Below are 22,254 nucleotides of genomic sequence, written 5' to 3' on the forward strand. Positions count from 1 at the left end.
AACTACAGGGGGGTCTGGGTGGCTCAGTAGGTTAAGCGCCTGCCTTCAGCTCAGGTCATGATCCCAGGGTCCTGGGATCGAGTCCTACATTGGGCTCCCTGCTCAGTGGGGAGCCTGCTGCTCCCTCTCCCACTGCCCCTCCTCCTGCTTATGCTCGCTCTGTCAAATAATTCAAATAAAACCTTAAAAACAAAACTGGGGGGGGGGAACTACATCAACATAATACAAGCCATACATGAAAAGCCCACAGTGAGCACCATACCAGATGGTGAAAGACTGAAACCTTTTTTTTTGGTCAGGATGCCCACTTTCACTATGTCTATTCAGCTTAGAACATAGTACTGGAAGTTCTAGCTATAGCAATTATGAAAGAAAAAGAAATAAAAGCCACGTTATTGGGAAGGAATAAGTAATATTACTTGTTTGCAGATATGATCTTGTATATAAAAAACACTGAAGATTCCACAAGAAGATTGACCTAACAAATGAATTCAGCAAAGCAGCAGGCCACACAGTCAACATACAAATAGCTGCATTTCAGGGGCGCCTAGGCGGGGTAGTTAAGCATCAGTTAAGTGTCCAACTCTTGGTTTCAGCTCAGGTCATGATCTCAGGGTAGTGGGATCAAGCCCTGTGTCTGGCCCTGGGCTCAGGGTGGAGTCTGCTTGAGACTCTCTCGCCCCCTCCTTCTGCACCCCCCCCAAAATAAATGAATAAATCTTAAAAAAAAAAATCAGTTGCATTTCTACACACTACCAATGAACAATCTGAAAAGGAAATTATAAGAACAATTCCACCTACCTTCAAAAATAATAAAATATTTAGGAATTAACTTGAAAGACTTGTACAATAAAAACTGCAAAACTGATGAAAGTAAAGAAGACATAAATAAATGGAAACACATCCCATATTCATGGATTGGAAGACTTAATATTGTTACAATGTCAAGAATACCCAGAGTGACCTACAGATTCAATGCAATCCTTTATCAAAATCCCAATGACATTTTCTGCAGAAATAGAAAAACCCTCTTAAAATTCATATGGAATTGCAAGGGATCCCAACATCTAAAACAATCTTGGAGGAACAAAAGAACAAAACTGGAAGAATCATACTTGATTTTGGGCGCCTGGGTGGCTCAGTTGGTTGGGCGACTGCCTTCGACTCAGGGCATGATCCTGGAGTCCCGGGATCGAGTCCCGTATGGGGCTCCCCGCTCAGCGGGGAGTCTGCTTCTCCCTCTGACCCTCCCCCCTCTCCTGCTCTATCTCATTCTCTCTCTCAAATAAATAAAATCTTAAAAAAAAAAAAGAATCATACTTGATTTTAAAATTTACTACAAATCTACAGTAATCAGAATGGTGTGGTGCTGGCATAAAGACAAACATACAGACCAGTGGAATAAAATGAAGAGCCCAGAAACAAACACTTGCATAGATGGTTAAAATAATTTTTGATGAGGGTGCCAAGACCTTCCACCGGAGAAAAGAGTCTTTCAATAAATTCAATAAATAAATGATACCAGTGCAAAACTGGTATCCACATGCAAAACAATAAAGTTACCCTTCCCTAATACCACATATAAAAATAACTAAAAATGTACCAAAAACCTAAATGTAAGTCTTACGACAACAAAACCCTTAGAAGAAAACATCGGACAAAAGCTTCATGAAACTGAATTTGGTAGTGATTTCTTGGATGTGACACCAAAGGCAGAGGCAGCAAGAGAAAGAACAGACAAATCGAACTTCATGAAATTTTTAAATTGTGTGCATCAAAAGACACTATCCAGAGTAAAAAGACAACCCAAAGAATGGGAGAAAATATCTGCAAATCATAGATCTGACAAGGGATTAACATCCAGAATATAAAGAGAACCCCTGAAACTCATCACCACCACCAAAAAAACATTCAAAAATGGGAAAATGACTCAAATAGACATTTCTCCAAAGATATATAAATGGCCAAAAAGACATGAAAAGATGCTCAAGATCACTAATCATTGGGGAACAGCAAATCAAAAGCCCAATGAGGTCCCACTTCACACCACACACTCATGAGGATGGCAATGCTCAGAAAAGGAGGAAACAGAGGATGTGGAGAAATGGGACCCCTGTGCGCTACTGGTGGGAAGGTAAAATGGGGCAGCCGCTGTGGGAAACGGTACGGTGGGTCCCCCAAAAGTTGAAAACGGAATTACGATTTGATCCAGAAATTCCACTTGTGGGTATAGACCCCCCCAAAATGGAAAGGAGGGTCTCGAAGAGATATTTGTACCTCCAAGTTCGTAGCAGAATTATCCCCAGGAGCGACCACGTGGAAGCAACCCAATGTCCGTGGATGGTTGGATGGATGGATGGATGGAGGCAGACTGTGGCCTATCCATCTAATGGAATATTACCGAGTCTACTGCACCTGCTACAACACAAATCATCCTCGAGGGCCTGGTGCCGAGTAAAACAAGCCAATCCCAGTAAGACAAACACTGCATGATTCTAGTTACATGAGGTACTTAGCCAAAAAAATCTCAGAGACAGAAAGGAGAATGGTGCGTGCCAAGGGCTGCAGGGAGCAGGTAGGGGGAGTGAGTCTTTCATCGGGACAGAGTTTCAGTTTTATGATGTGAATGGTGGTGATTCCTGCACAACATAATGAACATATTTACGGCCACTGCACTATACACTTAAAAATGTTTACGATGGTAAATTTTATGTTACGTGTATTTTGCCATAACAAAATGAAAAAAATTACAAAACATACGGGAATACTTAAAGAAATGAAATTATAAGTGGAAAGAATGCCTTTAATCAATTCATTTTTAAGATATTTAACTTTAATATAAATAATTTCAAATTTGCATTAAACCACTACATGTTCTATTTCTTTCAGGCAGCAAACTAAAATTTTATCTTCCAACATGTAACTTAATAACAACCACAGCCCTCCTGGAAAAGTATAAAATATTATCACAGATAAATTATAAATTAACCCATCAACCTCTACTTAGTGGCTATTGTAGAATATGGCGTCCTCGCCTTTTGCTAAAGAGAAGGGTTATGTTTTTCAAATACACATATTCACGGGAGAAAAAAGTCTATCTGTGAACATTTTAAAACGAATACATATCTGTATCTATCTCTATAAAGGCAACATTTGTATTTTATTTTTCTTTAAAATTATTATTATACTAGACATTTTTCATTTAAAAAAAGCTCAGAGGTAAGCTGTATGTTAGGAACTACTGTGTACAGATCTCAAGCACGGCCATAAGTCATTATCACAATAACAATAACGCACACTCCGGTTTTATCTTTACATTATAATGCGTATGTTTAAACACAAAAATATTTCAAATCTGGGAACTTTTCGCCCTGATCTGAAGACATGGTCTATACAGCATTCTTGCAATTTTGATTATGGAGTGTTTCTAGAATAGAGAATTACAAAAGCCCAGAGCCCTGCCCCTGGAAGTATCCCAGGAAAGATTTCAAGCGTGGTGGCATATTGCCTTTATGTGTCTGAGGTACCAAACCTTCACTGTCCCGAGTGGCATGAGTCTCTCTTCTATAATGCCCCCTCCATGGAGAATTGTATTTTAAGATCAGAGAAGTAAAAGTAACTTGGGAAGGAGGAAACAAACTGAAATTTTCAAACATGCGTGTAAGAAACAGAGGTTTGTGCTACTGGTGTTTTCTTTCCGTTCACTCATCAAACCATTTTTTTTTAAGCTTTTATTTATTTGAGAGAGAGAGAGAGAGACCACAAGCAGGGTAAAGGACAGAGGGAGAAGCAGGTTCCCCGCTGAGCAGGGAGCCTGATGTGGGACTCGATCCTGGGACTCTGGGACCATGACCTGAGCCGAAGGCCGACCCCCTTAACCGACTGAGCCACCCAGGCGACCCTCATCCAGTCGTTTTCAATGATATAAATTCTGGCCGTTTTGCTAATTACTTGGAAGGCACTTACTAGATATTTGGTTCTCTGATTTATTTGTGAGGTACAACATCTAAACCAATCCTGACAAGTTTCCAAAATATTTCCCCTAGTATTGCAAATATTGATCAGGTGAAACACTGTAATTTAAATTGAATTCAAGGGAAGGGCTTGGCACACAGCGGCCTCGTGGACATGGGACAGCAGGACCAGCCGCTGCTCAGCCTCTTGCATTCCAAGCACTGGACAGTCAGCAGTTAAGTCCTCGGACCACAGCCATCTAGAGCCCTCGCGAGGCCGTCAGAGAGCCCTAAAAAGAAAGCTACCACTCGACAGATAAGACAGGCTTCGTCATTTGACTGCGATGCCATTCAGTGTTCAAAACACAGGTGGGTGGTGTCTCTTGAAAATCAACCCATTTTAAGAATAGAGAGGGGTATATAATGTCAATGTGCCTAGGGTACATCCTGTGGGAAGAGGAGAGTTCATTCTACTCTTTCCAGTACGCACTCGGTTCCTAGGCAGAGCCCACAGCCCGTGTTAGAGGCTGGGGCCAGGAGGAGAGCTGAGCGCGCCTTTCACCGCAGTTGTCCCTGGTCTAGTGCAAGAGCCAAAAAGGGACACACGCAGTGACACACAGTGCGCCACCGGCGCACGCACGGACGGGCAGGAGCGCAACGGTAGCAAAGAACAGAACAGAAAAGGAAGTCTTCTGAGTATCAGTTCTTAAACTGGGTCTAAGATCCAGGAGCTCCGCAGACGGCCCTTGATGAAAGGGATCTGTGGACCACGGCCCCCGTGTATGGCCAAAGCTCTGCTTCTGGAGACACACTCACTTTCTTTCTCATCTTACAGTCACTGTGAAGTGACTTCTTCAAATATAGTTTGTCAAGTAAAATCTGTTCTACACTTTGCTGCATTTAGTAGGTGTAGCTGGAAAAACCTATTAATAATTACATAACGGCATCAATATACAAAATACTATGGAAAAGTATTTTTTAAGAAAAAAAAACATCAGGCTTCCACGATCCCACTAAAAATGTGTTTCTGAGAAACAACTTGGAAGAGTCAGAAGAGTCACACTAGTGTTTACGTCAGAAGGAGAAAGACTGTCACACTTCGGAGCACTTGTAACCACTTCAGTTTATACAGCTTCTCAGCAATGGTGACCACAGCCTTACAAATGTTCAAACACAGCCGGCCTCTGACGGAGCTCCCGCACAGCAGCCCGCGTACCGTCGTGAGCGTCTTTACCACACGGGACGGTATTCAAGTACTGTGCTTGTGCGCTCGATTCTTCCACAGGAAAATGCCAGGGAAGGGAGCTGCCACTTGGTCCCTCTGTGTAGAACCAAAGCAGCTGTTCAAAGCAGAGGTAACAATCACCTGAGAAATAAATCCTCCAAGAAAACGGAGTTCCCCTTTGACTTTTATGATTTTACAGAACAAAGCATCAACATTCAAAAGAGGAGTATGTGGCCTCTCTGCATCAACTGTTTTGTACTTGAATTTATTTATAGCTGAACTAAAATGTGTAACTTCTGATCCATTGAGAGATGGTCTTAGAATCCAACCCTGAAAGACACTGATGAAATAGGAGTGAGAACAACGCTCACTCCTATTTCCCAAATATGGTCCACATGGCTTATCTTTCAATTATATGTTAATCTAGGAGTTACAGCCACAACCTAGCAAATGGAGTATATAATTTGGATAAAACCTGCCAGTTGTTGACTCACACACTTATCATTTAAAGTATGAAACAGGGGCGCCTGGGTGGCTCAGTCGGTTAAGCGGCTGCCTTCGGCTCAGGTCATGATCCCAGGGTCCTGGGATCGAGCCCCACATCGGGCTCCCTGCTCAGCGGTGAGCCTGCTTCTCCCTCTCCCACTCCCCCTGCTTGTGTTCCTGCTCTCGCTCTCTCTCTGTAAATAAATAAATAAAATCTTTAAAAAAAATAAAAAAAAAGTATGAAACAAATAAAATGATTCTCTAATGTGAACTCTGAATTATCTTCATGTATCGTGGCAATTTCCATGCTTCTCTCCCCCCGACCCAGACTGTGAGCTATGTAACTATGGTGTTGACCTAGATCTTCTGAGCACCAAGCGCAGAGCAGGCACCCATATTTGCCCAGTAATTGAAGAAATCAAACAGTAGAAACACGTGGAGCCCCCCTCTACTCTCCAGCACCCCTTATCTTTGCACGCCGTGGGAAGCCAGCAGTCGGCTGTTATTCTAAGCTGTCCTAATCCGTGGCATGCCTTAGAAGCACTCCTTTGAGGCACAACCTGCCTGTAGCTGCCCATCATCAAGTGACCACCAAAGTACAAATGAGTACACTTTTATGAGTTTGAAACTCTTCCTAGGGGTCCTTACATATGGACATCTAAACATTACCTATGCACACAGATCCTTTAGTACAACATTTTCCCACTGTGTCAAACTCCAAGAAAATAAGGCATTAAAAAATAGACATGGGGCAGCTGGATGGTCCAGTCGATTAAGCATCCAACTCTTGATTTCAGCTCAGGTCATGATCTCAGGGCCGTGAGATCAAGCCCCGTGTCAGGCTCTGCACTCAGCAGGGAGTCTGCTTGAGATTCTTTCCCTCTCCTTCTGCTCTTCCCCCCACCACCCCACTTGTGCTCTCTCTCTCTCGCTCATTCTGTAAAATAAATAAAATCTTTTAAAATACGTAAATTTTGTCAGTCTTTCTATTATTATAAGGCTTTCTAAACTGCAAATAAAAGGTTCAATACAATTTCATTTTAGAAACTTAAGTTGGTTCTCCCATTACTTTTCTACAACTATTTAATCATGTGAATTCATTTTGTCTATTTCTAGCACAATTATGTACTGAAGAACACACAATATCTATGCAGTTTCTTTTCAATTCTGTAATAACAATGATGGACTTTAAACATTAAACTTTTTCTAATACTAAGAAAATTATTGTAAAAGATAGCTCCTTACCAATCTCATAGAATACAGAATAAAGATTGGGAAGATGGGAAAGAAATTATCTCTGAGTCACTTTGTCTCTCGGTTTCCTTCTCCTTAATGTTACACGGTTTGCAAAGATGAAATTTGCTCTGGGGAGGGAGAAAGCAAAATGTCACCACGTGAAGCTGTTTTCACAATAGTGCACCCCTCTTAACAAACAACAGAGATCTGCTTTTTAGAAAGGATAGAGTATTTTGATTGGAAAAGACCTGAACAATGATGAGTGTGCTATGGTTTGCAGAAGAAATGACAGCAGAAAGTACATATAAAGAACATTAAATGGGAAGGCGATGTTAAAGGCCTAGGAACACTGATAATATTTCAAACTGGCTACAGTTTTAAACTCTAAACTTCAGGGAGAATTGCTAGGTCCTGAACAATAAGCAAATCAATTCTATCAATAATAACATGGATCATTTCTATCACTCGGGATGTCATGCAGTGAGCAGCTGGGGTTACCCTGACATTATAGGGTAAGCAGCGGACAGTATTCACAATGTGCATAATTAGATGCTGCTCAGGCAACAGAATACATAATACGTGAATTGCCACAGGACACCTGAATTAATTCGCTCTGATTCTTATTTAATTACTTAGGCTGATATACACTATGTTTTCTCTCCCTTGTAGTTCATACTCTAGAAAAGGAATATATGCAGATGTCACTTCTTTAAACGCTCACTTAATACTGGTGATTTCCACTTTCCAGTTAGAAAGCCAGTTATTTAGCATGGTTTTTCCTTTCTTCCTTTTTGAAAGATGTACACAAAAAATAAAGCTTTTTCTCCTAAAATAATCCGGAATTCACTATGAATGTATTTAAAAGGAGTGAAATAAAATCTTGTCAGAAACACTAAATGGAGGCCACGAAAGGCCAGGACTGTTCCCATCAAGAACATGCGGTAACTCACACGAGCTAAATAGAAGTTCAGAGAACTACAAAGCCGCCATCAGATCCAAATCCTGAGAGAAAATCCTTGTGCCCTCTCCTGGCTCTGGAGGTGACTGTGCCATGTGGGGTACTTTTCCTCACTACAGAAACTGGAGCTCACAGTGTTTTCTTTCTCCCCTGTGTGCTGCGTGCACGAGCTACAGGCAGCCCGAGCTACCTGCACCTGACCCGTACGGTTTGGGGACGCAGTGGGATGGGAGCAAATTCAGGTGACTGCCTTCATCCCAAGCAAACCGGAAGTCTAGAGGACTCTTTTACATACACCAATATTACAATCTCTCTTCTAAGCTGAAAATGCTTAAATGGCTTCTTCCTTCTTCTGACAAGACCTTCAGGAAGGAGCCTGGCTACCCTTCCCCCACATCTGCACGCTCACTCACATACAGTCTCACACGCTCGGCCATGCACACAGGTCACGCACCGTCCCATGCTCAGTCACGCACTGTGTGAACTGCGCTTTGCAGCCTGGCTGTGTTCAGCCAAACTCTTGCTCCCTCGCACTGATTTCAGGGGGATTCCACACATTGTCTAGCAGACATTTCCAACTCTTAGCAAGTGATAAGCAATATAAATCTGTGAAACAGAAAGGAAGTAAGCAAATATTATTCCAAAATATTAATAGTGGCTAAGTTAATAACTTTTTTTTTTTTAATTTTATCCATTTTTTTGACACAAGAAAGATTTGAGAGCGCACAAGCAGGGGGAGTGGCAGAGGCAGAAGGAGAAGCTGAGCAGGGAGCCTGATGTGAGGCTCAATCCCAGGACCCTGGGATCATGGCCTGAGCCAAAAGCAGACACTCAACTGACTGAGCCACCCAGGCGCCCCCTAAGTTAATAACTCTTATCGTACTAAGGAAGCCCTTTGGAAAGGCTTTTTCTCAAATAATGCTACATTGTCTTTAATTAGAAGATGCTTTCTTCATAAATATTTTTACAAAAACACATAAAGATCTCGGTATTCTCTCCAGACCTCATTATGCACTGCCTCGTCTCCCTCATCTGTTTCCATGAACACCTTGAACATACTGTTACTGAAGCACTCGTAAAAATAAAGTTACAAAGCAATGGCCAATGACTATCTCCTCCACAGGCATCCTCATTTTTACATCCCCATAATGTCCTCATTATCTGGCATTAGCAAGTGCTTTCTCAAATGATGACAACTGCTCACTAATCCTGGCACGTGAACAAGAGGGAAACGAAGCAGACTATACCAACAGAAATCTGCAGCAATTAAGAGTAAACTATAGACATATACTAAAACCCCTTAAGGATTATATATATATTTTTAAAAGATTTTATTTCTTTATTTGACAGAGAGAGACACAGCGAGAGAGGGAACATAAGCAGGGGGAGTGGGAGAGGGAGAAGCAGGCGTCCTGCTGAGCAGGGAGCCCGATGTGGGGCTCGATCCCAGGACCCTGGGACCATGACCTGAGCCGAAGGCAGACGCTTAACGACTGAGCCATCCAGGTTCCCCCACAAACCCCTTAAGTATTATGAAGCATTTATAATATCAGCTGTTAAAATCAAAAGTTACTGAGTCCTCCAAATCTGATTGGGGAGTCACTGGGGAGAAGGGACTTCAAGCTATAGCAAAACACCATGATCGTGCAAAGAATCCAATGAAGCACACACGTGTACATGAGCAGATGCACAGCCATCCAGTCAATACAAACCAGGAAACAATGTGGGTATCACAGTCTATTAAATCCTATCCAAACTCACACTGAACTAGTGAAAGTACTTCATCTTACTGGCTCGTAATATTTTCAGGGAGAAGGACTTTCTCCAGAGTAAATGTGCTAAACAAAAACACTGTACTGAGTATATCCCACAGAGACCGGATGTGGGAAAATTTAAGAACTTGAAACATTCTCTAGGCTTTCCCTTTTCAGTTCAAAGCTTCTGTTCTCATTTATTCAAATTTAAGATTTGCTGTTTTTAACGTATATACACAATGAATATCTTTGTATTTAACACAAGATTTAACTTACCCTGGTAAATGTGCCTTCAAAACTATGAATATCCAGTTGTGGCTTCTGGGCATACACATAAGCACTGACTGAAAAAAGGTCCTGGAATACAGAATATCTGAATTAATTACATTATAATTAGACAAAATTACTTGGAAATTTTTCAATCACCGACTAATATTTTTCATATGTTATGTACCAAAAGTGATGGTTGGTTTTCCTATACTTTGTGTGCCAACACTAGGTTAGGATGGAGGATAACTAAGGGAAATAATTTTTAAGCTCAACAGAGGTGTGGCAATTTCTCTTGGTTCTAAAAGACTACTACTTAATGATAGGTGTATGTCGAGCACTTGGGAGTTGCTCAAAAGCTCCATGTTGCCTGGGGCTGTCCCAGATTCCAAGTTTAAAGGTGGAAATATACTTCGTGGAGTTCTGTCATACTGTGTATGAGTACTCAGGAGTTACATGGGTACCCAAGAATTTAGTGGGATTTAAATAATCCTCACAATTCCGCATAAGATCTATAAAACAATTTAGCAAATTCCTAAATTTACTTGCATGTTTTTCTTCTAACAGCTACTGCATTTGCCATAAACAGCTGACTTCCTTGAAGCTATGAACATACTGCATTTCTCCCATGTGCCTGAAGCACATCCCCACGATCTATATTTATAAAATTGTATGGTAAGGCTTTAACTATTCACACATCACAGCAACTTTCCCAGAACTAGCTCTGAAGTAGAAAAAAATCGTTTAGATTACCCGACTCACAGGCAACAGGTAAATGCTTAAACAGTAAGTCTCTGGACATGACACTGAAGCACCTTATTTTAAGGCAATTTATAAAAGTACATCTGTTGATTTATAAATTTTAGTTTTTAAAACTCTATATAATTTTATTAAAATAATGTTATAATAGGTGAAAATGTATTGATAACAAATTTTACTTTTTTAATGGTGCATGATTATGTTTACCAGGAGATCACAAACAATTTATAGTACCAAAAAGTTCCTTGCCTGTATGGACTTTAACCACCAACACCCACACAGGATTCTGACTGTACTGCCTACTAGACAGCCCAAGGGCGAGTGACTTCCCATTTCTTCTGTGTGGTGATCCCACACATCCTAACGTGACCGGCGTGTAACTGACATTAGGAGACAAAACTCCAAAGCACACAGGTAGGAAGCATACCTGAGTTCACACAGGGAGGATGCAAATGATCATGTGGATGTAGAGTGACCTACTGAATTTGTTATAATCTAAATATGCTCCTGTATTTTTCAAACTGATTCATGTGGACACAAGTAATATTCTTAGTGGGTGAGTTACATCCACCAATGGAGATGATACTGGAGCCTTTCAGAGTAAACTATCAGAACTCTTTTAGTTCTTGGGATTTCAGTTGTTTTAAAATATATATATCTATTCTTAATTGGCTATCAGAAAGCTGGACAAGTACAATGCTATACGGAAGTTTCAGAAATCTGTCCTTATTACAGGCCTGAAATTTAAACAAGACCCACATCAGCTAGGAGGGAAAGAACCCCAGCCCGCTGTGTCCCCATGCTCCTCGCCAGGGCTGCTGCCTGCCTGCCCTCAGGACCCTGAAGCCACAGTGCCCTGGCCCATGCGCTGCCCGCATTTCCAGTCTCCCTGCTGCCCTCTGAAGGAAGACTAGGATTCCTTTTCCGTTTCATTAATAATCTACGCGTTAACAATGGGCATCACGTACACCTGAAGATACCTGAAGGCATTTGGGGTCTGTTGAGTCCAGGGTTCCAGATGATGCGACTTCCAGGCCATGCTGTGAGAGCTGTGCTAAGACGCAGCATCAGCCCTGCTCCAAGGAGGGCTTGAAGATACCTGAAGGTGCTCAACTGGAAAGTGAAAAGAGACTTCTAAGTTTAAGGTAAATTCTGTAATACAAATGCAGGTTTGATACAACAATCTAGTGACTATTGAAAAAACGAATGTAAAAAGAGAAAACTAGCCACTCACACAAGAACTCGTCAAACTCAAGCTCACTGCACAGCAAGGTAAAAGCTGTGGATGGAGGGCCAAGCTGGTGTCTGAACAGGGTGGGCTTCCCAATGTGTCCTGAGAACGAGGCACCCCCCTCCCCCATCTCCACCGTCCCCTCAAGCCCTCCTTGGAGCAGGGCTGATGCTGCGTCTTAGCACAGCTCTCCCAGCATGGCCTGGAAGTCCCATCATCTGGACCCCTGGACTCAACAGACCCCAAATGCCTGCACTTGACTCTAAGCTGGACCCTACGTGGTCTGCCAGGGCTGTTTCAAGCATGGCACGATCAGCGCCAAGCTGAATCGAGGAACAGGCTCGCAAACAGAGCTGGGACCTGCAACAGGTGCAAGAATTCACAACCCCTGGAGGGAAATTAGCCATTAAAACAAGCCGGATGCTGGCTGGGCCATCTGGTTTATCTGAGCTGCCCATGATCAAGGGCCCATGCTCTGATGGGCCATATGAAATCAAGATGCTAGGGGCACCAACTTGTGACCCCTGCCCAAAGCTGCAAGAGGGAGGTCCATCCCATGCTGGTGACCCTCCACAGCCCCATCTGTCTTGGGAGTGTCTGGCTGCTGTTAACTTGTGGTTGGCATTCCAGATCAGCTGCAGTTTGCAACAGTGGACCACGAGCCTGAACCCACTTCCCTCACCTCCCCCTGTATGCACCTGAGAGTAAGGTAGTTTGATTAGTCAGTGCCGCTGCCCCAGAAAGTACATGATCTCTGTGGGCCATTCCCCAGATAAATAATGGGGACAAAAGCGGTGGTGGGGTACATAAAGCCATTTTGAAATGGTTTGAAGATTCAGATTTCCTCTTGACCAATTCCTAAACATGATGTGTCTTCAGGATTAAGTTGTATAAAAGTATTTTCTGGTATGGGGAACCTGAGTGGCTCAGTCTCTTGAGTCTGACTCTTGATTTTGGCTCAGGTCATGATCTCAGGGTCATGAGCCTGCATAAGATTCTCTCTCCTTCTCCCTCTGCCCCTCTGCCTCCACCCCCCCCACACTATCTCTCTTTCTCTAAAGAAAAAAATAATTTCATGTAAAAAATGCTTTGTGCTTCTTCTTCTTCTTTTTTTTTTTAAGATTTATTTGAGAGAGAGCAGGAGAAAGAGCGAGCGGGGGTGGGGGGAGAGGCAGAGAAAGAATCTCAAGTGGACTCACCGCCAAGCACGGAGCCTGATGTAGGGCTCAATCTCATGACCCTGAGGTCCCTCGATCCCTCAATCTCATGACGTGAGCCAAAACCAAGAGTCAGACACTCAACCAAATGAGCCACCCAGGCTCCCCAAATGTTTTGTGCTTCTTGCATAAAACCCTTTCAGCTGAAAGTCTGGGAAGACAACATGAAGACTCCGGGTGGCACAACACTGGGGAGGAGCAGAGGAAAGAGGGCACTTTTGCTTCTCACAACTGTCGGCAGGCTCTCCAGTCCAGCAGGAAACCCTCCTGCTGCCAGTGACTGGCATCTGAGATTCAAAGGGGCTGCCAGGCCTACAGCACGTCTGGCAGCTGGGATTTCTCACTTGGACATGGTGGTAAAAGGTGAACGGTACTGTTTTAACGGGCTCTGGCCAGGGCCTATACGAGGCAGACCTGGCAGCAGGCATGCAGACTGGTCTCACCCGGCTGCGTGAGGTCCCAGAACAATACTGCTAGCACTTCTCCTGTGAAGACACCTTGGCTGAGGCAGTAGGCTGTGCAGAAAAAGGAACGCAGACTTGAGAAAGGCCTGCTCACAAGCAAGGCTGGCCCTTGGGTGAGGTCTAGAGATGTGGATTTCAGGAGCATTCCCACCATTCCCAGATAAGAAAGACTCACTGTGCCTGAATGATTTATTCAAGCAGCGTGGTTTATACCGAACATAGGCTTCCTTCTGGGAGTCTGGCACCTTGACATGTGCCAGACAGAGGAATGCCTCCATGAGTCTCTCCTGTGTTTCCTTGGTAGGCACCATCTCACTTGTGTTCTCGTAACGTGCTGCTGGGGGTGTGCAGCACGTCCTGTGAGGGTCCGCTGGGAGGCGCTCCGGAACCGTGCGCCATGCTTCCTCCAGATTCACCCCAGGGCCTTTCACTCAGCTGTCTGTGCCCTGTGTCCCGTTGCTAAAATCAATCATGGTCATGAGGAGGACTATGTGCTGAGTCCTGGGGGATTCTCCCAGGTAATCATTAAAACTGGGGGTGGTCTTGAAGGTCCCCCAAAACAGAGAGTTGACCATTTTTATAGTTCTCATTTTCATTTTTTGTTATTTGTTATATTTTGGGTTTGCCTCAGAATAAATGTTTTAGCGTGGCTTCCGCACTTAGAAAAATCACAGACTTGAAGGCATGAAGACTCAGAGGCCAAAGATGGGGGTAACCACAGCGGCTGAGGAGCGACGGGGGACGTGGAGACCTGAGGTGGGAGAGTGCCTCGGAGGGGCCCTAACTCTGGCATCCTCTCACCCCGACCCCACATGACCCACATGCGGGGCGGCTTTCCAGCAGTCCAGCTGAAAGAAGTGAACAAAGACCCCCAATTGCAGGGAAGCTAGAGCTCAGAGTTCGACTTCAGCCCAGTGAACTACCAAGTAGAACAAAACCAAATTCAAAACACAGTACCCTTTAGAAGACCATAAGGCAATCCAGAGTGTCTATAATGTATCATTAGAAATGCTGAAGACACCATCCAAACAAACTTCTAGACGTATGAAGACATAAGAACACAAGATCCAAATTCAGGAAAGAATTCAATCAATAAAGACGAATTCTGCGATGAGCAGATATCAGAATTAAGAGATGAGAATTTCAAAGCAATTTCAACATCTCAAAGAATTAAAGGAAAATCTTCTCCTAAAGCAATGGGAAACCACAGTACAGAAAAAAATATATGTTTAAGGAAAAAGAACCAAATGGAAATTCTAGCGTTAAAAAAATACAATATCTGAAGTAAACTTATTAGACGAACTTAACAGGAGATTGGAGATGAAAGAACAGAGTCAGTGAACTTGAAGAAAGATCAAGAGATAATGAATCTGAAGACACAAAGAAAAAAGATTTAGGAAAGGATATGGTTGCAGTACCACTGACAGGGTATCAGGAGATCTAACATGCTTACAACTGGGTTCCTGGAAGGAGTGGAAAAAGAATGCGGAAGGAAAACTATTTGAAGAAATAATGACTAAAAATATGCAAAATATGTTGACAGCCCAGACAGATGTATGAAGCCTAGAAAACCCCTAGGCAGATAAATAAAATTAAAAAAAAAAGAAAGAAAAGAAAACCCAAGGTAACACTGCTAAAAAACCAAAGAGCAATCTCAAAAATACCCACAGAAAACGACATATTACACACAGGGAACAACTATCAAAATAATACTGATTTCTCATTAGAAATAATGGAAGCAGGAGACAGTGGAACAAAACAGAGTGCTACGGGGGGGGGGGGAATATCTGTCATCCAAGAATTCAATATTCAGCAAAAATATCCTTCACAAAAACAAGTGAAATAAAGATATTTTCAGATAAATAAGAATGAGAATTCACTATAAGCAGATATACACTACAAGAAATGTTAACAGAAATTCTTTAGGCTGAAGGGAAATAGTATCCAGTACAAATTCAGTCTTTAGGAAGGAATGGTGAGGAACAAAAATAATAAATCCTGTTTGTCCACTTAATGTTTCCTTAAAATACAGATAAAACATCGGAACAGTTCATATGCAGACATAGTGCATATAAACGTACATGCGTACAGAAAGGGCACAATACGCTTTCAGCATAAAGGACAGGCAGGGGAAATGGACCCATCCAATGCCAAGGTTCTTACATTTTATGTCAAGTGACACAATTTTAACTTTCCACAGCACACTTTTAGTTAAATGCATAATATGATCTCTAGCAACTGCGAAGAGGTATAGCTAAAAAGCTAACAGATTAAGTAAAACAGAATTCTAAATATATTCAACTAACCTAAAACTGCGAAAGGAATGTCTGAGACACTGGAGCTGTGGGCAGCAGTGGGAGGAGACAGCCTGTGAGGGAGGGTCAGGAAGAGAGAGGGCAGGGGGTGGTCTTGCTGTCTCTAAACAGCAGTGTTAGGCCAAAGCGGTGGAAGAATTATCCTTCAACAGGAGAAGGAGCCATTCTTCATCACAACAGGTCAAAGGGAGAAAAAATAAATACCAGTACGCATAGTACTGTTCATGTACTGGCGGGAAATAGAAGGAATTTCCACTCGCTATAATCCCTTTCCTCTGTAAGACAAGCTCCTGCGAGAAGGATCACACACCTGCCCTTCTCTCCTCACGTGACCTTACCTTGCAGGGGGAAGGGGTGATTAAGGGCAGGTGTAGGAGGAGCCGCGGGAGAGCTGAGAAGACGGAAAACACTGGCCACTGGTGATAGGACCACAGGTGGTCACAGACACAAAACAAGGGCTACGGACTATCTTATCTGTGGTGATGGTGTCAGAGGTATACTGAAGTGTACAGCTTAATGATGCGCAATTCATTGTCTCCAAAACTTACCTCAATGCAAGTGAAAACACACACATAAAATGATTACAGGCGGTATTAAGGACCGAGCTAGAAATGGTAGTCACACATGCATGCTTCCCACCTCTGGCCTACGTTCTCAGAGATGCAGAACAATCCATCTTCCAGGCCTATTTACGTTTTTATTTCAGCAATCATGTCTTTCTAAGAGGTCTACTTTCCATGTGATCTTTTTTTCATAGCTTCTGTTTGGACTGTAATATCCTCTCCAATTTCTTAAAATGTATTAGAGATTTGTATTTATTGTCTTCTATTCCTGGAAACCCCAATTTATCTAGCCTTGTCTGATCTCCTCTGTTCGTGGGAACCTGGAATGGTGGGCTGTACATCAGGCTCTATCGCTTAAAGAAAATGTTCTTTCACAGAAAACAAGCAACAGCCTAAAAATGATAGAGCTTCCTTCATTTCTAGAAAACATGGATTTCGCGGTTTACGTTTCATTTCCTACTTTAATCTAGGTGGGTGGGGAGCACACAAATCTTCAAGCGGCTTAGACTTACTGGAAGAACAAGTGTGAAAGACCTGATTCTCGTAAAAGTGGTGACCATAACAACCCCAGAGGGAGCATTCTGCTCTGAGGGCAGCCAAATCCTCCAGGAGAACTAACTGAAAAGTTTTAGTGTGCACCACCCAGGAGGAAGTACGAGAGGAAATCAAAGAAACTCACCAGAAAACAAACTGCAGAAATGGTGCAGCAGAGACATCGCACACCCCACCGTCCTCCCCAACTCTCGTTCAAAGACAGGACTCCCAGGCCTTCGACGGGCATATGGCCCCCGCTGCAAAATGCAGCCCTCGCCCCGCATTCTCTCCAGCCAGCTCGCGCTGCGTGGGGCGGAACACGACGAGACGTGCTCTGGCAGGAGGGGAGCAGTCACGTGGGACACAGGGGAGCGTCACCTATCGATGATGACACAGCTGCCTTCTCAGCCTGGGACCACCCACCTCTGGGCTGTCAAGTGAGGGGAAAAAACTTCTCTCCTAATTTGTGGTGCAGCAGTTCAGGAAACAGAAACCACTCCAGATCTCAGAAGCAGAAAGGGATTTAGTATGTGGAGTGAGGTCCTTCCAAAATCACAGGAAGGAATGAGACTCATGACTGAACCTCCAAAAATTACTCTCAGAATATGACCAAAATGGCCCTCTCCATGGGAAATACCCTTGAACTACTGAGTTCAAGACACACTCATTGAGTCTGACTCCAGGGCGCAGAGGCCACTGACCACACAGCACCTGCCACTTCTGCCCGTGACACTGAGGGTGGCCCCTGCCAGCAGAGAACGCCGACAGGGCAGAAGGAGACCTCATCCCCATTCCTGCCCTAGAAATTCTTGGAGAATCTGACTTGGGAAAGCTCATTCACACACCTTCATCAGGGCCTGGAAAACACACACTGATGAATTTTCAATTTTCTAGAGAACACAGATGCTACACTGGATAAAGCATGGAGAGAGCAGCTCACCACAGCGGGTCTGCTATTGCAGTTTACAGAGTATACATTAACTAATTAAAAGTTACTTTCAAGTTAAGTCAAGCTGGTTTACACAAGAAAAAACCCACACCGTGTGATAACTGTGGACTTAGGGAAATAGAATGAGAATGTTTAATAAGCAGGCAAACGACTCCTGGGATAAGGCAGGTCTAAGAACCCTTCATCATTTAAGTATTACCCTGTCGAAGTATTTTTCAAAAAATGAAGCTCTCGCATAACAGACTACCTTTTGATACATGGAAATAAAGAACAATTCTAGCAACAATCCTCATTTCTACATGCATATGAACATTCAGAGGAATGCGTTTCATTTAGTATATTAGACATCAAATGACTGAATAATGGCACAATAATGAGAATGTCATTCGAGGCTTTTCACGATAATTTAAAAATCATTCTGAAGTTTTCAATAACGTAGGAAAGCCTCTGCTATTAGGTCAAGGGCAACATTTGTTCGCATCACTTAAAGGTCATTAAAATACATCCTTAATCATAACATGTGGTTCATTACAAATAAAATTGCATTTCGTTCAATAAAACTAATTAAATGTAAATGGTATTGTTTACTGCTATATGGATCTTTTGAAATAAATCAGCAAGTCATGATTTATTGTGACCTCACTGTTGTTAATAAATGTGCCTGATCACAAAAGCCAGAGACACGTTTCCCAAATATCTACGGGTGCTGGAGAAGCATGCCTTCCAGCCACCTGTGTGGCAACGAGAAGCTGAGCCTGCCGTCACAGGGTCTGCAGCACAGTTATTATCAAATGGCTTGTTCCGATTTTAACGGATCACATCGTGAGATCAGGGAATACAACAAAATCGGAGAGGGTATTCTTGGTGGTATCCTCGGTTCTTTAAAGCTCTGAGGTTTGCAGGTTTACTGCTTGGTGTCACAATGCTAAACTGATGATGCGACAAACAGGGAAGGACACCAAATATCCCCAAATCCATTACATCAGAGACAGAGAAGTCAAAGTGAGTGACAGGGGAAGAGTAAGCTGTTAAATGAAAAACCAAATTGCCGTGCCTGAATCCATAATGAAATTGGAGCTTTTTTCCCTATGAAATCTAGCCATATGTGCCAAATTATATGAAGCTACAAAAAAATTGATTAATGAACCAGAAATTCAGTTAAACTTCCTTTTTTCTAGAATAGACTGCTTTTTGATTTTATGGTCATATCAAAACTTAAAATGTTTTCATTTACTAGTTACTTTACCTAAATGCTTATTCAAACTCTCTATCAAAGTACATCAACCATAAAATTTTTTAAAAATTAGCATTATATGAACTGTATACTATAACTCTGTAACTGTTTTTGAAATTTATACACACCTGTCACTAATAAAAATGAAGAAAAGATCCTTATAATATTGAGCATAATAAAATGTCACTTCCTGTGGATCATGGCCAATAGGACGCTCAAAGGTACAGATGATAACAGAGCGGGGTTTTAACGACTCCTCTAAGACATAACTTACATGCAGTAAAAGTGTACAACTGTGTACACCCGCACACCCACACCTGTCTATGACGTCCGCACAACCAAACTGCGGGACACTGCCGCCCCCCTCTGCAGGATGTGCCACCCGCTCTCCCAGAGTTCTGCGTTACCATCGTCACCTCAAGTACACTTACTGGTTTGTTAGCTCGGGATTTTCTTTCAGACACATTCTTTCCAATACAGTGTTTTAACTTTGCACTTTCCTTTCTACCACTCCTAGCAAACTAAAGCTACTACAAATGGTTATCCAGTGCACTCACTTCCAACTGTCCACGCCAGTGACTGGATTCCTGCAAAGGAGACTCAGGGTGGGGCCCCCATCTGTGCATACGGCAAACAGAAATCTTTCCCAGTCCGTTATGATTAATCATCCTTATCTCCCCCACCGGTCTAAATCCTGGAGGGTTTACTGAGAATGGACGCCAGAAAAAGAGAAACAGGGCACAAAGGAGAAACACACAACGGAGAAATAGTAGCACCAACGCCTGAGTCGGCTCAAATCACATCAGGAAGCCAATAGGCTGCAAGAGCGTCTCGTGATAAACACAAATCCATTTTCACAAATAGTATGAGAACTGTAAGCTAGATGTCCTAAGTAATACAACGACAGCACAGCTTGATTTTGCCACATGAAGAAAAGCAGACAACAAACACAGGCAGTCTGAGTGAGTCTCGGGAAGAGCTGAGAAAGGGGGGTACCAGCGGGCGGATTCGCGGGCTCCAGCACCATTAGGCCTGTGTCACACGATGTGATACGAAAGAAGCCACTTGACACTCACTCTTACGACAGCCTTGTAGCCACACAGATGTGGTGACGTCATGAACCTTCCTTCTCTGGGAGTCCATGTGCAAGCGACGCTTTAATAAGTATAATACCAGAAATACTAATGACCAGTCTCTTATTTCCGACTGACAAACCACTTAAAGTGGTCAAAATTATAATATTGGGAGGAGAACAGCCTTCTGATCACAACGAAAAACCCATAAGCATAAAGGAAAACAAATAATTACCTAAATAAAATTTAAAATATTTACATGGGAAAAGATATTCTAAGGCAAGAAGTTCAGAAGCAACACACACTTGGCAAAGGTAGGGAGAGACAGGCACACTCATGCACTGATGTTGACGGTTTAAAACGGTGAGACCAATTGAGAGCAATTTTAAATTTTTGCTAAAATAGTGAACTATTCAGTGCGTGGTACTGCGACTGGCTAACAAGTTGTTTTCTTAAGTTTGATTTCCCACCCACAGCTTGACTCAAAATAAATGCTACATGGATAGGAGATCTTACTGTAAAGCAGGGGTTGTTTTCAAAGTAATCATTTAAAATATAATCATGGAGTGGAAACATTCTAAACATGAGACCAAAGGCAGTAACCACTTGATTTTTACAAGTTGTTTTTACTGAAACACATCTAACCTCTAACACATGCAAGTTCACGGTGCACACCAGGACGCAGCTGTGCCGAAGCATGGCCGTCACTGCAGCCAGGGGCCTGGGCACAGCCACCAGCAGGCAGACTTCCACGGGGACAAAAGAAACCATCAACGAAAACACTCAGACAAGACTTAAAGAAACGGCAGACTGATCCATGATAAACAAAGTGCACATAAAGACCTCTGAACACACACAACAGGAAAACAGGCAGACACCACAAACAGAAACTTATGAAACTAAAATACAAGAAACAGATTTTCTTAGGTAAGAGGTATCTTCAACCTCACTAAAAAATTAAGTGCCAATATAAACACAAGTTATACTTATCGCATGGGAAAGACGGGCAGGCCACCAAGAGATGCGCATGCTGCTGCAGTGTTGGGGCGGGGTGTTTTGGCAAAAGAATCGAAATCTTTCAACTATGTCTATCTTCTGATTTCTAACACCATCTATAAAACGTCAAAACTGTTAACGTTCATATTCACTAATAAATACCAGGCTGGTTACTGAAGTTATAGTTTGTCAAGGACTAGGCAGCATACTGTTGAACAGTTAAAAAGTACGTACAGTATCATCCAGCCATGCAGGTGCGTGGTGGAAGGAAGGGTGGAGAAGGGGCACCGCCAGGAATAATTGTTACCCAAATGTGAATGGCAGCCAACGCTAACAAGTAAAATTATGACTGGTTCCCATCTTTTTTATGATGTATAGATTATTTTCAATGATATTACTATTATAAGCAGGAAAAAATTAATCTCCATTTCTTTTTTGCAAGAATGAGTCCAAAGACAAAGGACTGGTTAGCTTGAAACACAGCAGAAGTGAGGCAGGAGGATGGCCAGCACACAAGTGTGCTCCGGGTCCCATATCCTCCTGGCAGGGATGTCCCTACAACAACCAAGTCCACAAGAAACAAAGACCCAGTAATGTGGTGTTTGAAATTATTATGCTCGATGAGCCACCTTTTAATTATAATTTGAAATGTCACATAGATTGGTTAGTCCACAGACATTGGTATTTCTCATTAATCAAAAGCTTCTATAAGCTATGTTGTTGTACCTGGTATAAGACTTGCCCTTCCACCAAAAACACTGGGGAAATGGACACACTATGGGAAACCGCTGTTTTCAGACATGGACACAGTGCTTCTGAGAGCATCACAGGCCCGTGACGCCTGGGAGAAGACAACACAGATAGGAGCCTGTGGGAAGCCAGCTTCTTGCAGAAGTGGATTTCCCATACCACAGGATGAGGGGGGAGCCAAGCCCCAAATGGCAGTCTTTCTACATTTAGGGACAGAGATCAGAGCTCTGGGGCGCAGGACTCTGAAAGGGAAACAAAGGGGAAGGGACTGCAGGCTACCGCACTGCGCT

General features: G+C 42.9%; 1 long non-coding RNA gene across 2 annotated transcripts in view; it reads right to left on the bottom strand.

Annotated features, from left to right (window-relative positions):
* Positions 1-22,254, bottom strand: part of LOC148161933 (uncharacterized) — a 55,777-nt gene that overhangs the window by 26,306 nt on the left and 7,217 nt on the right. For both annotated transcript variants that reach the window (XR_015767270.1, XR_015767271.1), the window contains exons 2-3: positions 11,619-11,751; positions 9,889-9,969 (exon numbers count right to left, since the gene is read on the bottom strand). This is a non-coding gene — a long non-coding RNA (uncharacterized LOC148161933). The remainder of the gene's footprint in view (positions 1-9,888; positions 9,970-11,618; positions 11,752-22,254) is intronic.

The sequence above is a fragment of the Eumetopias jubatus genome, unplaced genomic scaffold (genome assembly GCF_037043125.1).
Source record: "Eumetopias jubatus isolate StellerSeaLion01/CBP00866 unplaced genomic scaffold, mEumJub1_p1.0 scaffold_36, whole genome shotgun sequence".
Classification (NCBI taxonomy): Eukaryota; Metazoa; Chordata; class Mammalia; order Carnivora; family Otariidae; genus Eumetopias; species Eumetopias jubatus.